Source organism: Pseudophryne corroboree, unplaced genomic scaffold, assembly GCF_028390025.1.
Source record: "Pseudophryne corroboree isolate aPseCor3 unplaced genomic scaffold, aPseCor3.hap2 scaffold_1151, whole genome shotgun sequence".
Taxonomy (NCBI): domain Eukaryota; kingdom Metazoa; phylum Chordata; class Amphibia; order Anura; family Myobatrachidae; genus Pseudophryne; species Pseudophryne corroboree.
Genome location: NW_026967776.1, coordinates 168980 through 181380, shown reverse-complemented (window position 1 = coordinate 181380; position 12401 = coordinate 168980). Strand labels below are relative to the sequence as shown.

The 12401-nt window shown below is 64.0% G+C and overlaps 1 protein-coding gene across 2 annotated transcripts in view; it reads left to right on the top strand.

Annotated features, from left to right (window-relative positions):
- Positions 1 to 4818: 4818 nt before the first annotated feature.
- Positions 4819 to 12401, top strand: part of LOC134990249 (oocyte zinc finger protein XlCOF6.1-like) — a 36208-nt gene continuing 28625 nt past the window's right edge. For both annotated transcript variants that reach the window (XM_063950666.1, XM_063950665.1), the window contains exon 1: positions 4819 to 4906. The gene's annotated coding sequence lies outside the window, so the exon portion shown is untranslated. The remainder of the gene's footprint in view (positions 4907 to 12401) is intronic.

The following is a 12401-nucleotide window of genomic DNA, read 5'->3' as shown; positions in this document are numbered from 1 at the left end:
GGGACAGGCAGGGGGCGGCAGGTGAGGGGGATAGAAGAGGACAGGCAGGGGGCCGCAGGTGAGGGGGATAGAAGAGGACAGGCAGGGGGCGGCAGGTGAGGGGGATAGAAGGGGACAGGCAGGGGGCGGCAGGTGAGGGGGATAGAAGGGGACAGGCAGGGGGCGGGAGGTGAGGGGGATAGAAGGGGACAGGCAGGGGGCGGGAGGTGAGGGGGATAGAAAGGGACAGGCAGGGGGCGGCAGGTGAGGGGGATAGAAGGGGACAGGCAGGGGGCGGCAGGTGAGGGGGATAGAAGGGGACAGGCAGGGGGCGGCAGGTGAGAAGGATAGAAGGGGACAGGCAGGGGGCGGCAGGTGAGGGGGATAGAAGAGGACAGGCAGGGGGCGGCAGGTGAGAGGGATAGAAGGGGACAGGCAGGGGGCGGCAGGTGAGGGGGATAGAAGGGGACAGGCAGGGGGCGGCAGGTGAGAAGGATAGAAGGGGACAGGCAGGGGGCGGCAGGTGAGGGGGATAGAAGGGGACAGGCAGGGGGCGGGAGGTGAGGGGGATAGAAGAGGACAGGCAGGGGGTGGCAGGTGAGGAGGATAGAAGGGGACAGGCAGGGGGCGGCAGGTGAAGGGGATAGAAGGGGACAGGCAGGGGGTGGCAGGTGAGGGGATAGAAGAGGACAGGCAGGGGGCAGAAGGTGAGGGGGATAGAAGAGGACAGGCAGGGGGCGGCAGGTGAGGGGGATAGAAGGGGACAGGCAGGGGGCGGCAGGTGAGGGGGATAGAAGGGGACAGGCAGGGGGCGGCAGGTGAGGAGGATAGAAGGGGACATGCAGGGGGCGGCAGGTGAAGGGGATAGAAGGGGACAGGCAGGGGGCGGCAGGTGAGGGGGATAGAAAGGGACAGGCAGGGGGCGGCAGGTGAGGGGGATAGAAGGGGACAGGCAGGGGGCGGCAGGTGAAGGGGATAGAAGGGGACAGGCAGGGGGCGACAGGTGAGGGGGATAGAAGGGGACAGGCAGGGGGCGGCAGGTGAGGGAGATAGAAGGACAGGCAGGGGGCGGCAGGTGAGGGGGATAGAAGAGGACAGGCAGGGCGCGACAGGTGAGGGGGATAGAAGGGGACAGGCAGGGGGCGGCAGGTGAGGGGGATAGAAGGGGATAGGCAGGGGGCGGCAGGTGAAGGGGATAGAAGGGGACAGGCAGGGGGCGGCAGGTGAGGGGGATAGAAGGGGACAGGCAGGGGGCGGCAGGTGAGGGGGATAGAAGGGGACAGGCAGGGGGCGGCAGGTGAGGGGGATAGAAGGGGACAGGCAGGGGGCGGCAGGTGAGGGGTTAGAAGGGGACAGGGAGGGGGAAGCAGGTGAGGGGGATAGAAGAGGACAGGCAGGGGGCGGCAGGTGAGGGAGATAGAAGGACAGGCAGGGGGCGGCAGGTGAAGGGGATAGAAGGGGACAGGCAGGGGGCGGCAGGTGAGGGGGATAGAAGAGGACAGGCAGGGGGCGGCAGGTGAGGGGGATAGAAGGGGACAGGCAGGGGGCGGCAGGTGAGGGGGATAGAAGGGGACAGGCAGGGGGCGGCAGGTGAAGGGGATAGAAGGGGACAGGCAGGGGGCGGCAGGTGAGGGGGATAGAAGGGGACAGGCAGGGGGCGGCAGGTGAGGGGGATAGAAAGGGACAGGCAGGGGGCGGCAGGTGAGGGAGGTAGAAGGGGACAGGCAGGGGGCGGCAGGTGAGGGGGATAGAAGAGGACAGGCAGGGGGCGGCAGGTGAGGGAGATAGAAGGACAGGCAGGGGGCGGCAGGTGAAGGGGATAGAAGGGGACAGGCAGGGGGCGGCAGGTGAGGGGGATAGAAGGGGACAGGCAGGGGACGGCAGGTGAGGGGGATAGAAAGGGACAGGCAGGGGCGGCAGGTGAGGAGGATAGAAGGGGACAGGCAGGGGGCGGCAGGTGAGGGGGATAGAAGGGGATAGGCAGGTGAGGGGGATAGAAGGGGACAGGCAGGGGGGGGGGCAGGTGAGGGGGATAGAAGGTGACAGGCAGGGGGCGGCAGGTGAGGGGGATAGAAGGGGACAGGCAGGGGGCGGCAGGTGAGGGGGATAGAAGGGGACAGGCAGGGGGCGGCAGGTGAGGGGGATAGAAGGGGACAGGCAGGGGGCGGCAGGTGAGGGGGATAGAAGGGGACAGGCAGGGGGCGGCAGGTGAGGGGGATAGAAGGGGACAGGCAGGGGGGCGGCAGATGAGGGGGACAGAACGGGACAGAGAGGGGGCGGCAGGTGAGGTGGATAGAAGGGGACAGGAAGGGAGCAGCAGGGGAGAGGCTATGGGAGGCAGGCATGGGGAAGCAAGGGAGAGAGTTTTGGGAGGCTGGCAGGGGGCAGCAGGGAAGGGGGGTATGGGAGACAGGCATGGGGCAGCAGGGGAGGGGAGTATGAGAAGCAGACAGGGGGCAGCAGGGGAGGGGGGTATGGGAGAATGAGGGCAGCATAGGAGGGGGGTATGGGAGGTAGGCAGGGGCAGCAGGGGAGGGAGATAGCAGAGGACAAGTAGGGGGCGGCAGGTGAGGGGGATAGAAGGGGACAGGCAGGGGGCAGCAGGGTAGGGGGGTATGGGAGGCAGGCAGGGGGCAGCAGGGGAGAGGAGTATGGGAGGCCGGCAGGGGGCAGCAGGGGAGGGAGGGGTATGGGAGAGTGGGGGCAGCATAAGAGGGGGGTATGGGAGGTAGGCAGGGGGCAGCAGGAGGGAGGGTTATGGGAGACAGGGTGTGTATACCGCTCCATATGTGTGTATACCGCCCTCCTGAGTGTATACTGCCCCCCTATGTGTCTATACTGCCCCCTATGTGTGTATACCGCCCCCCTATGTATGTATACCGCCCCCTATGCGTGTATACCGCCCCCTATGCGTGTATACCGCCCCCTATGTCTGCATACCGCCCTCCTGGGTGTATACCGCCCCCCTATGTGTGTATACCACCCCCTATGTGTGTATACCGCCCCCTATGTGTGTATACCGCCCCCTATGTGTGTATACCGCCCCCTATGTGTGTATCCCGCCCTCCTGTGTGTATACCGCCCCCTATGTGTGTATACCGCCCCCTATGTGTGTATCCCGCCCTCCTGTGTGTATACCGCCCCCTATGTGTGTATACCGCCCCCTATGTGTGTATCCCGCCCTCCTGTGTGTATACCGCCCCCCTATGTGTGTATACCGCCCCCTATGTGTGTATACCTCCCCCTATGTGTGTATACAGCCCCCAATGTGTGTATACAGCCCCCAATGTGTGTATACAGCCCCCAATGTGTGTATACAGCCCCCAATGTGTGTATAGCGCCCTTTATGTGTGTATACCGACCCCCTATATGTGTATACCGCCCCCAATGTGTGTATACCGCCCCCTATGTGTGTATACCGCCCCCTATATGTGTATACCGCCCCCTATATGTGTATACAGCCCACAATGTGTGTAAACCGCCCCCTATGTGTGCATACAGCCCCCAATGTGTGTATACCGCCCCCTATGTGTGTATACTGCCCGCACCCAATGTGTGTATACAGCCCCCAATGTGTGTATACTGTCCCCTATGTGTATATACCGCCTCCTATGTGTATATACTGCCCCCTATGTGTGTATAGCGCCCCCTATGTGTGTATACCGCCCCCTATGTGTGTATCCCGCCCCCTATGTGTGTATCCCGCCCTCCTGTGTGTATACCGCCCCCTATGTGTGTATACCTCTCCCCCTGTGTGTATACCGCCCCCTATGTGTGTATCCCGCCCTCCTGTGTGTATACCGCCCCCTATGTGTGTATACCGCCCCCTATGTGTGTATCCCGCCCTCCTGTGTGTATACCGCCCCCCTGTGTGTATACCGCCCCCTATGTGTGTATACCTCCCCCTATGTGTGTATACAGCCCCCAATGTGTGTATACAGCCCCCAATGTGTGTATAGCGCCCTTTATGTGTGTATACCGACCCCCTATATGTGTATACCGCCCCCAATGTGTGTATACCGCCCCCTATGTGTGTATACCGCCCCCTATGTGTGTATACCGCCCCCTATGTGTGTATACCGCCCCCTATATGTGTATACAGCCCACAATGTGTGTAAACCGCCCCCTATGTGTGCATACAGCCCGCACCCAATGTGTGTATACAGCCCCCAATGTGTGTATACTGTCCCCTATGTGTATATACCGCCTCCTATGTGTATATACTGCCCCCTATGTGTGTATACCGGCCCCCTATGTGTATATACCGCCCCCTATGTGTGTATACCGCCCCCCTATGTGTATATACTGCCCCCTATGTGTGTATACCGCCCCCCTATGTGTATATAGCGCCCCCTATGTGTAACACCCTGTATGAGCAGTGACAGCAGTGTGAGCAGCGCTGTGTGTGTGTATGACACGGGTAATATACTCTCCATGCACCACACACTGCAGCACATACACCCTGCCCGGCAGGAGAGGGGGCGGCGGCCATTACCTGGAGGAGACCGAAGGCGGAGCTCTGTGTACAGGAAGAGGCGGGGCACTGTTTCCGGCCCACCGTTTGCATAGCGCATAGGATTATGGGTAGGGACAGCCGCAGTCACTAAGCAACCAGGAGCAGTCCCGCCCACCCTCCCGGTCATAAGGCGCAGCGTCCCGTCACTCATCATCCAGCCCCGCCCACTCTACACGCCATTGGTCGGAAAGTCCCGTCACTCATCGTGACGTGTATGGGAAGGAGAGTGGGCGGGGCTGCGAGCAATGGGCGGGGGAAATGTGAATGAGTGATTGGACCCTGCGACCAATAGCTAGAGGCAGGGGCGGGGCTGGCTGAGTGACGGGTTGCTGCAGCCTATGAGAGAGTGGGCGGGGCTGGTGGCTGATCCCATGCGATGAGTTAGGCGCTGACCCCGAAATACTGTCCCTGGTAACATCCCCCCCCCCCTCCTGTCTCTTCTCCCTGCCCCCCATACCCCCCTACCCTGCTACCCCCTGCCTCCCATACCCCCCTACCCTGCTACCCCCTGCCTCCCATACCCCCCTACCCTGCTACCCCCTGCCCCCCATACCCCCCTCCCCTGCTGCCCCGTCTCCCATCCCCCCTCCCCTGCTTCCCATACCCCCCTCTCCTGCTGCCCCCTGCCTCCCATACCCCCCTCCCCTGCTGCCCCCTGCCTCCCATACCCCGCTCCCCTGCTGCCCCCTGCCTCTCATACCCCCCTCCCCTGCTGCCCCCTGCCTCTCATACCCCCCTCCCCTGCTGCCCCCTGCCTCCCATACCCCCCTCCTCTGCTGCCACCTGCCTCCCATACCCCCCTCCTCTCCTGACTCTTCCTCCTGCCCCCTGCCTACCATACCCCCCTCCCTTGCTGCCCCCTGCCTGCCTCCCATACCCCCCTCCCTTGCTGCCCGCTGCCTGCCTCCCATAACCCCCTGCCCTGCTGCCCCAGCCTCCCATACCCCCTCCCCTGCTGCTCCCTGCCTCCCATACCCCCCCCCTGCTGCCCCCTGCCTGCCTCACATACCCCCCTCCTCTGCCTGCCTCCCATACCCCCCTCCCCTGCTGCCTCCCATACCCACCTCCCCTGCTGCCTCCCATACCCCCCTCCCCTGCTGCCCCCTGCCTCCCATACCCCCCTCCCCTGCCTCCCATACCCCCTACCCTGCTGCCCCCTGCCTTCCATACCCCCCTCCCCTGCTGCCTCCCATACCCCTCTCCCCTGCTGCCCCCTGCCTCCCATACCCCCTCCCCTGCTGCCCCCTGCCTCCCATACCCCCCTCCCCTGCCTCCCATACCCCCCTCCCCTGCTGCCCCCTGCCTGCCTCCCATAACCCTCTCCTCTGCCTGCCTCCCATACCCCCATCCCCTGCTTCCCCCTGCTTCCCATACCCCCCTCCCCTGCTGCCTCCCATACCCACCTCCCCTGCTGCCCCCTGCCTGCCTCCCATACCCACCTCCCCTGCTGCCCCCTGCCTCCCATACTCCCTTGCCCTGCTGCTCCCTGCCTGCCTCCCATACCCCCTCATCTTCCTCCCATACCCCCCTCCCTTGCTGCCCCCTGCCTGCCTCCCATAACCCCCTCCCCTGCCTGCCTCCCATAACCACCTCCCCTGCTACCCCAGCCTCCCATACCCCCTCCCCTGCTGCTCCCTGCCTGCCATACCCCCTCCCCTGCTACCCCCTGCCTGCCTCCCTTACCCCCCTCCCCTGCTGCCTTCCATACCCCCTGCCCTGCGGCACCCAATACCCTGCTGCCCCTTGCCTGCCTCCCATACCACCCTCTCCTGCTTTCTCTGCCGGCCTCCCATACCCCCTCCCCTGCTGCCTCCTGCATCCCATACCCCCCTCCCCTGCTGCCCCCTGCCTCCCATACACCCTCTTCTGCTGCCCCCTGCCTCCCATACCCTCTCCACTGCCTGCCTCCCATACCCCCCTCCCCTGCTGCTCCTGCCTCCCATACCCCCCTGCCCTGCTGTCCCCTGTCTGCTTCCCATACCCTCCTGCCCCCTGACTGCCTCCCCTACCCACCTCCCCTGCTGCCCCCTGCCTGCCTCCCATACCCCCCTGTCCTGCTGCTCCCTGCCTCCCATACCCCCCTCCCCTGCTGCTCCTGCCTCCCATACCCCCCTCCCCTGCTGCCCCTTAAACCCCCCTGCCTCCCATACCCCCATCTCCTTCTGCCCCTGCCTCCCATACCCTGCTCCCCTGCCTGCCTCCCGTACCCCCTCCCCTGCCTGCCTCCCATACCCCCCTCCCCTGCTGCTCCTGCCTCCCATACCCCCCTGCCCTGCTGCTCCCTGCCGCCACAGTTGTCCCAGCCTCCCATACCCCCCTGCCCTGCTGCTCCCTGCCTGCCATATCCCCCTCCCCTGCTGCCCCCTGCCTCCCATACCCCTCTGCCCTGCTGCCCCTTATACCCCCTGCCCTGCTGCCCCCTGCCTCCCATACCCCCCTCCCCTGCCTGCCTCCCATACCCCCTCCCCTGCCTGCATCCCATACCTCCCTGCCCTGCTGCTCCCTGCCTCCCCTGTTGCCCCAGCCTCCCATACCCCCCTCCCCTGCTGCACCCTATAAACCCTGCCCTGCCTGTCTTACCCCCTTCCCCTTCTGCCCCCTATACCTTACTGCCTCCCATACCCACCTACTGCTCCCTGCCTGTCATATCCACCTCCCCTGCTGCCCCCTGCCTCACAAACCCCCCGCCCCTGCTGCCTCCCATACCCCCCTCTCCTTCTGCCCCTTCCTCCCATACCCTCATCCCCTGCCTGCCTCCTATGCCCTGCTGCCCCCTGCCTGCCTCCCATACCCTGCTGCTCCCTGCCTTCCATACCGCCCTGTTGCTCCCTGCCACCACAGTTGCCCCAGCCTCCCATAAACCCCTCTCCTGCTGCCCCCTATACCCCCTCCCCTGCTGCTCCCTGCCTGCCATACCCCCTCCCCTGCTGCCCCCTATACCCTGCTGCCTCCCATGCCATCTCTCCTGCTGCCCCCTGCTTCCCATACCCCCTCCCCTGCCTGCCTCCCATACCCCCCTCCCCTGCTGCCCCCTGCCTCCCATACCCCCTCCCCTGCCTGCCTCCCATATCCCCCTCATCTGCTGCCCCCTGCCTCCCATACCCCCCTGCCCTGCTGCCCCCTGCCTCCCATACCACCTCCCCTGCTGCCCTCTGCCTCCCATACCCCCCATCCCCTGCCTCCCATACCCCCTGTCCTGCTGCTCCCTGCCTCCCATACCCCCCTCCCCTGCTTCTCCTGCCTCCCATACCCCCCTGCCCTACTGCTCCCTGCCGCCCATACCTCCCTGCCCTGCTGCTCCCTGCCTGCCATATCCCCCTCCCCTGCTGCCCCCTGCCTCCCAAACCCCCCTGCCCTGCTGCCCCTTATACCCCCCTACCCTGCTGCCCCTGCCTCCCATACCCCCCTCCCCTGCTGTCCCCTGCCTGCCTCCCATACCCCCTCCCCTGCCTGCCTCCCATACCCCCCTGCCCTGCTGCTCCCTGCCTCCCCTGTTGCCCCAGCCTCCCATACCCCCCTCCCCTGCTGCCCCTATACGCCCTGCCTGCCTTACCCCCTCCCCTTCTGCCCCCTATACCCTGCTGCCTCCCATACCCATCTACTGCTCCCTGCCTGTCATACCCACCTCCCCTGCTGCCCCCTTCCTCACAAACCCCCCTCCCCTGCTGCCTCCCATACCCCCCTCTCCTTCTGCCCCTTCCTCCCATAGCCCCCTGTCCTGCTGCTCCCTGCCTCCCATACCCCCCTCCCCTGCTTCTCCGGCCTCCCATACCCCCCTGCCCTGCTGCTCCCTGCCGCCACAGTTGTCCCAGCCTCCCATACCTCCCTGCCCTGCTGCTCCCTGCCTCCCCTGCTGCCCCCTGCCTCCCATACCCCCCTGCCCTGCTGCTCCCTGCCTCCCATACCCCCATCTCATTCTGCCCCTGCCTCCCATACCCCGCTCCCCTACTGCCCCCTGCCTGCCTCCCATACCCCCTCCCCTGCCTGCCTCCCATACCCCCCTGCCCTGCTGCTCCCTGCCTCCCCTGTTGCCCCAGCCTTCCATACCCCCCTCCCCTGCTGCACCCTATACACCCTGCCCTGCCTGCCTTACCCCCCTCCCCTTCTGCCCCCTATACCTTGCTGCCTCCCATACTCACCTACTGCTCCCTGCCTGTCATACCCACCTCCCCTGCTGCCACCTGCCTACAAACCCCCCTCCCTTGCTGCCTCCCATACCCCCCTCTCCTTCTGCCCCTTCCTCCCATACCCTCCTCCCCTGCCCTGCTGCCCCCTGCCTGCCTCCCATACCCCCCTGCCCTACTGCTCCCTGCCTCCCATACCCCCTCCCCTGCTGCCCTCTGCCTCCCATACCCCCCATCCCCTGCTGCCCCCCTGCCTGCCTCCCATACCCCCCTGTCCTGCTGCTCCCTGCCTCCCATACCCCCCTCCCCTGCTTCTCCTGCCTCCCATACCCCCTGCCCTACTGCTCCCTGCCGCCACAGTTGTCCCAGCCTCCCATACCTCCCTGCCCTGCTGCTCCCTGCCTGCCATATCCCCATCCCCTGCTGCCCCCTGCCTCCCAAACCCCCCTGCCCTGCTGCCCCTTATACCCCCCTACCCTGCTGCCCCTGCCTCCCATACCCCCATCTCCTTCTGCCCCTGCCTCCCATACCCCGCTCCCCTGCCTGCCTCCCATACCCCCTCCCCTGCCTGCCTCCCATACCCCCCTGCCCTGCTGCTCCCTGCCTCCCCTGTTGCCCCAGCCTCCCATACCCCCCTCCCCTGCTGCCCCTATACGCCCTGCCTGCCTTACCCCCTCCCCTTCTGCCCCCTATACCCTGCTGCCTCCCATACCCATCTACTGCTCCCTGCCTGTCATACCCACCTCCCCTGCTGCCCCCTTCCTCACAAACCCCCCTCCCCTGCTGCCTCCCATACTCCCCTCTCCTTCTGCCCCTTCCTCCCATACCCCCCTGTCCTGCTGCTCCCTGCCTCCCATACCCCCCTCCCCTGCTTCTCCTGCCTCCCATACCCCCCTGCCCTGCTGCTCCCTGTCGCCACAGTTGTCCCAGCCTCCCATACCTCCCTGCCCTGCTGCTCCCTGCCTGCCATATCCTGCTGCCCCCTGCCTCCCATACCCCCCTGCCCTGCTGCCCCCCTGCCTCCCATACCCCCATCTCATTCTGCCCCTGCCTCCCATACCCCGCTCCCCTGCTGCCCCCTGCCTGCCTCCCATACCCCCTCCCCTGCCTGCCTCCCATACCCCCCTGCCCTGTTGCCCCAGCCTCCCATACCCCGCTCCCCTGCTGCCCCTATACACCCTGCCTTGCCTGCCTTACCCCCTCCCCTTCTGCCCCCTATACCCTGCTGCCTCCCATACCCACCTACTGCTCCCTGCCTGTCATATCCACCTCCCCTGCTGCCCCCTGCCTCCCTCACAAACCCCCCTCCCCTGCTGCCTTCCATACCCCCCTCTCCTTCTGCCCCTTCCTCCCATACCCTCTTCCCCTGCTGCCCCCTGCCTGCCTCCCATGCCCTGCTGCCCCTTGCCTGCCTCCCATACCTCCCTACCCTGCTGCTCCCTGCCTCCCATACCCCCCTCCCCTGCTGCTCTGGCCTCCCATACCGCCCTGTTGCTCCCTGCCACCACAGTTGCCCCAGCCTTCCATAACCCCCTCCCCTGCTGCCCCCTGCCTGCCATACCCCCCTCCCCTGCTGCCCCCTATACCCTACTGCCTCCCATACCACCTCTCCAGCTGCCCCCTGCTTCCCATACCCCCTCCCCTGCCTGCCTCCCATACCCCCTCCCCTGCTGCCCCCTACCTCCCATACCGCCCTCCCCTGCCTGCCTCCCATACCCCCCTCCTCTGCTGCCCCCTGCCTCCCATACCCCCCTCCCCTGCTGCCCTCTGCCTCCCATACCCCCCATCCCCTGCTGCTCTGGCCTCCCATACCCCTCTGCCCTGCTGTTCCCTGCCTGCCTCCCATACCCCCCACTCCTGCTGCTCCCTGCCTCCCATACCGCCCTCCCCTCCCTCCTCTTTTGCCCCAGCCTCCCATACCTCCCCGTGCTGCCCCCTATACCCCCTGCCCTGCTGCTCCCTTCCTGCCATACCCCCCTCCTCTGCTGCCCCCTATACCCTGCTGCCTCCCATACCACCCACTCCTGCTGCCCCGGCCTCCCATACCCCCCTCCCCTGCTGCCCCCTGCCTCCCATACCACCCTCCCCTGCTGCCCCCTGCCTCCCATACCCCCTCCCCTGCTGCCCCCTGCCTTCCTGTTTGTCACCTGCTGGGGTAAGACGGGCATATCCATGTCTGTGTGTGTAATTACCAAAGATATCAGTGATGACACTAGGACTGCTGGGAATGGGACATTATACAGTAACACCAGGGGACATGTCTGGGTGATGACTGCTGGGAATGGGACATTATACAGTAACACCGGGAGATGTGTCTGGATGATGACTGGAGAGGTGACTGCTGGGAATGGGACATTTTACAGTAACACCAGGGGATGTGTCTGGGTGATGACTGGAGAGGTGACTGCTGGGAATGGGACATTATACAGTAACACCAGGGGACATGTCTGGGTGATGACTGGAGAGGTGACTGCTGGGAATGGGACATTATACAGTAACACCAGGGAAAGTGTCTGGGTGATGACTGGAGAGGTGACTGCTGGGAATGGGACATTATACAGTAACACCAGGGGATGTGTCTGGGTGATGACTGGAGAGGTGACTGCTGGGAATGGGACATTATACAGTAACACCGGGAGATGTGTCTGGATGATGACTGGAGAGGTGACTGCTGGGAATGGGACATTATACAGTAACACCGGGAGATGTGTCTGGATGATGACTGGAGAGGTGACTGCTGGGAATGGGACATTTTACAGTAACACCAGGGGATGTGTCTGGGTGATGACTGGAGAGGTGACTGCTGGGAATGGGACATTATACAGTAACACCAGGGGATGTGTCTGGGTGATGACTGGAGAGGTGACTGCTGGGAATGGGACATTATACAGTAACACCAGGGGATGTGTCTAGGTGATGACTGGAGAGGTGACTGCTGGGAATGGGACATTATACAGTAACACCGGGAGATGTGTCTGGATGATGACTGGAGAGGTGACTGCTGGGAATGGGACATTTTACAGTAACACCAGGGGATGTGTCTGGGTGATGACTGGAGAGGTGACTGCTGGGAATGGGACATTATACAGTAACACCAGGGGACGTGTCTGGGTGACGAGCGGAGAGGTGACTGCTGGGAATGGGACATTATACAGTAACACAGGGGGACGTGTAAGGGTGATGACCGGAGAGGTGATTGCTGGGAATGGGGCATTATACAGTAACAGCAGGGGACGTGTCTGGGTGATGACCGGAGAGGTGACTGCTGGGAATGGGTCACTATACAGTAACACCGGGGGACGTGTCTGGGTGGTGACTGGAGAGGTGACTGCTGGGAATGGGGCATTATACAGTAACACCAGGGGATGTGTCTGGATGGTGACTGCTGGAAATGGGTAATTATACAGTAACGCCAGGGGATGTGTACGGGTGATGACCGCAGAGGGGACTGCTGGGAATGGGACATTATACAGTAACGCAAGGGAATGTGTACGGGTGATGACCGGAGAGGGGACTGCTGGGAATGGGACATTATACAGGAACATCTGGGATGTATCTGGGTGATGACTGTAGAGGTGACTGCTGGGAATGGGACATTATACAGTAACACCAGGGGACGTGTCTGGGTGATGACTGGAGAGGTGACTGCTGGGAATGGGACATTATACAGGAACATCTGGGATGTATCTGGGTGATGACTGTAGAGGTGACTGCTGGGAATGGGACATTATACAGTAACACCAGGGGACGTGTCTGGGTGATGACTGGAGAGGTGACTGCTG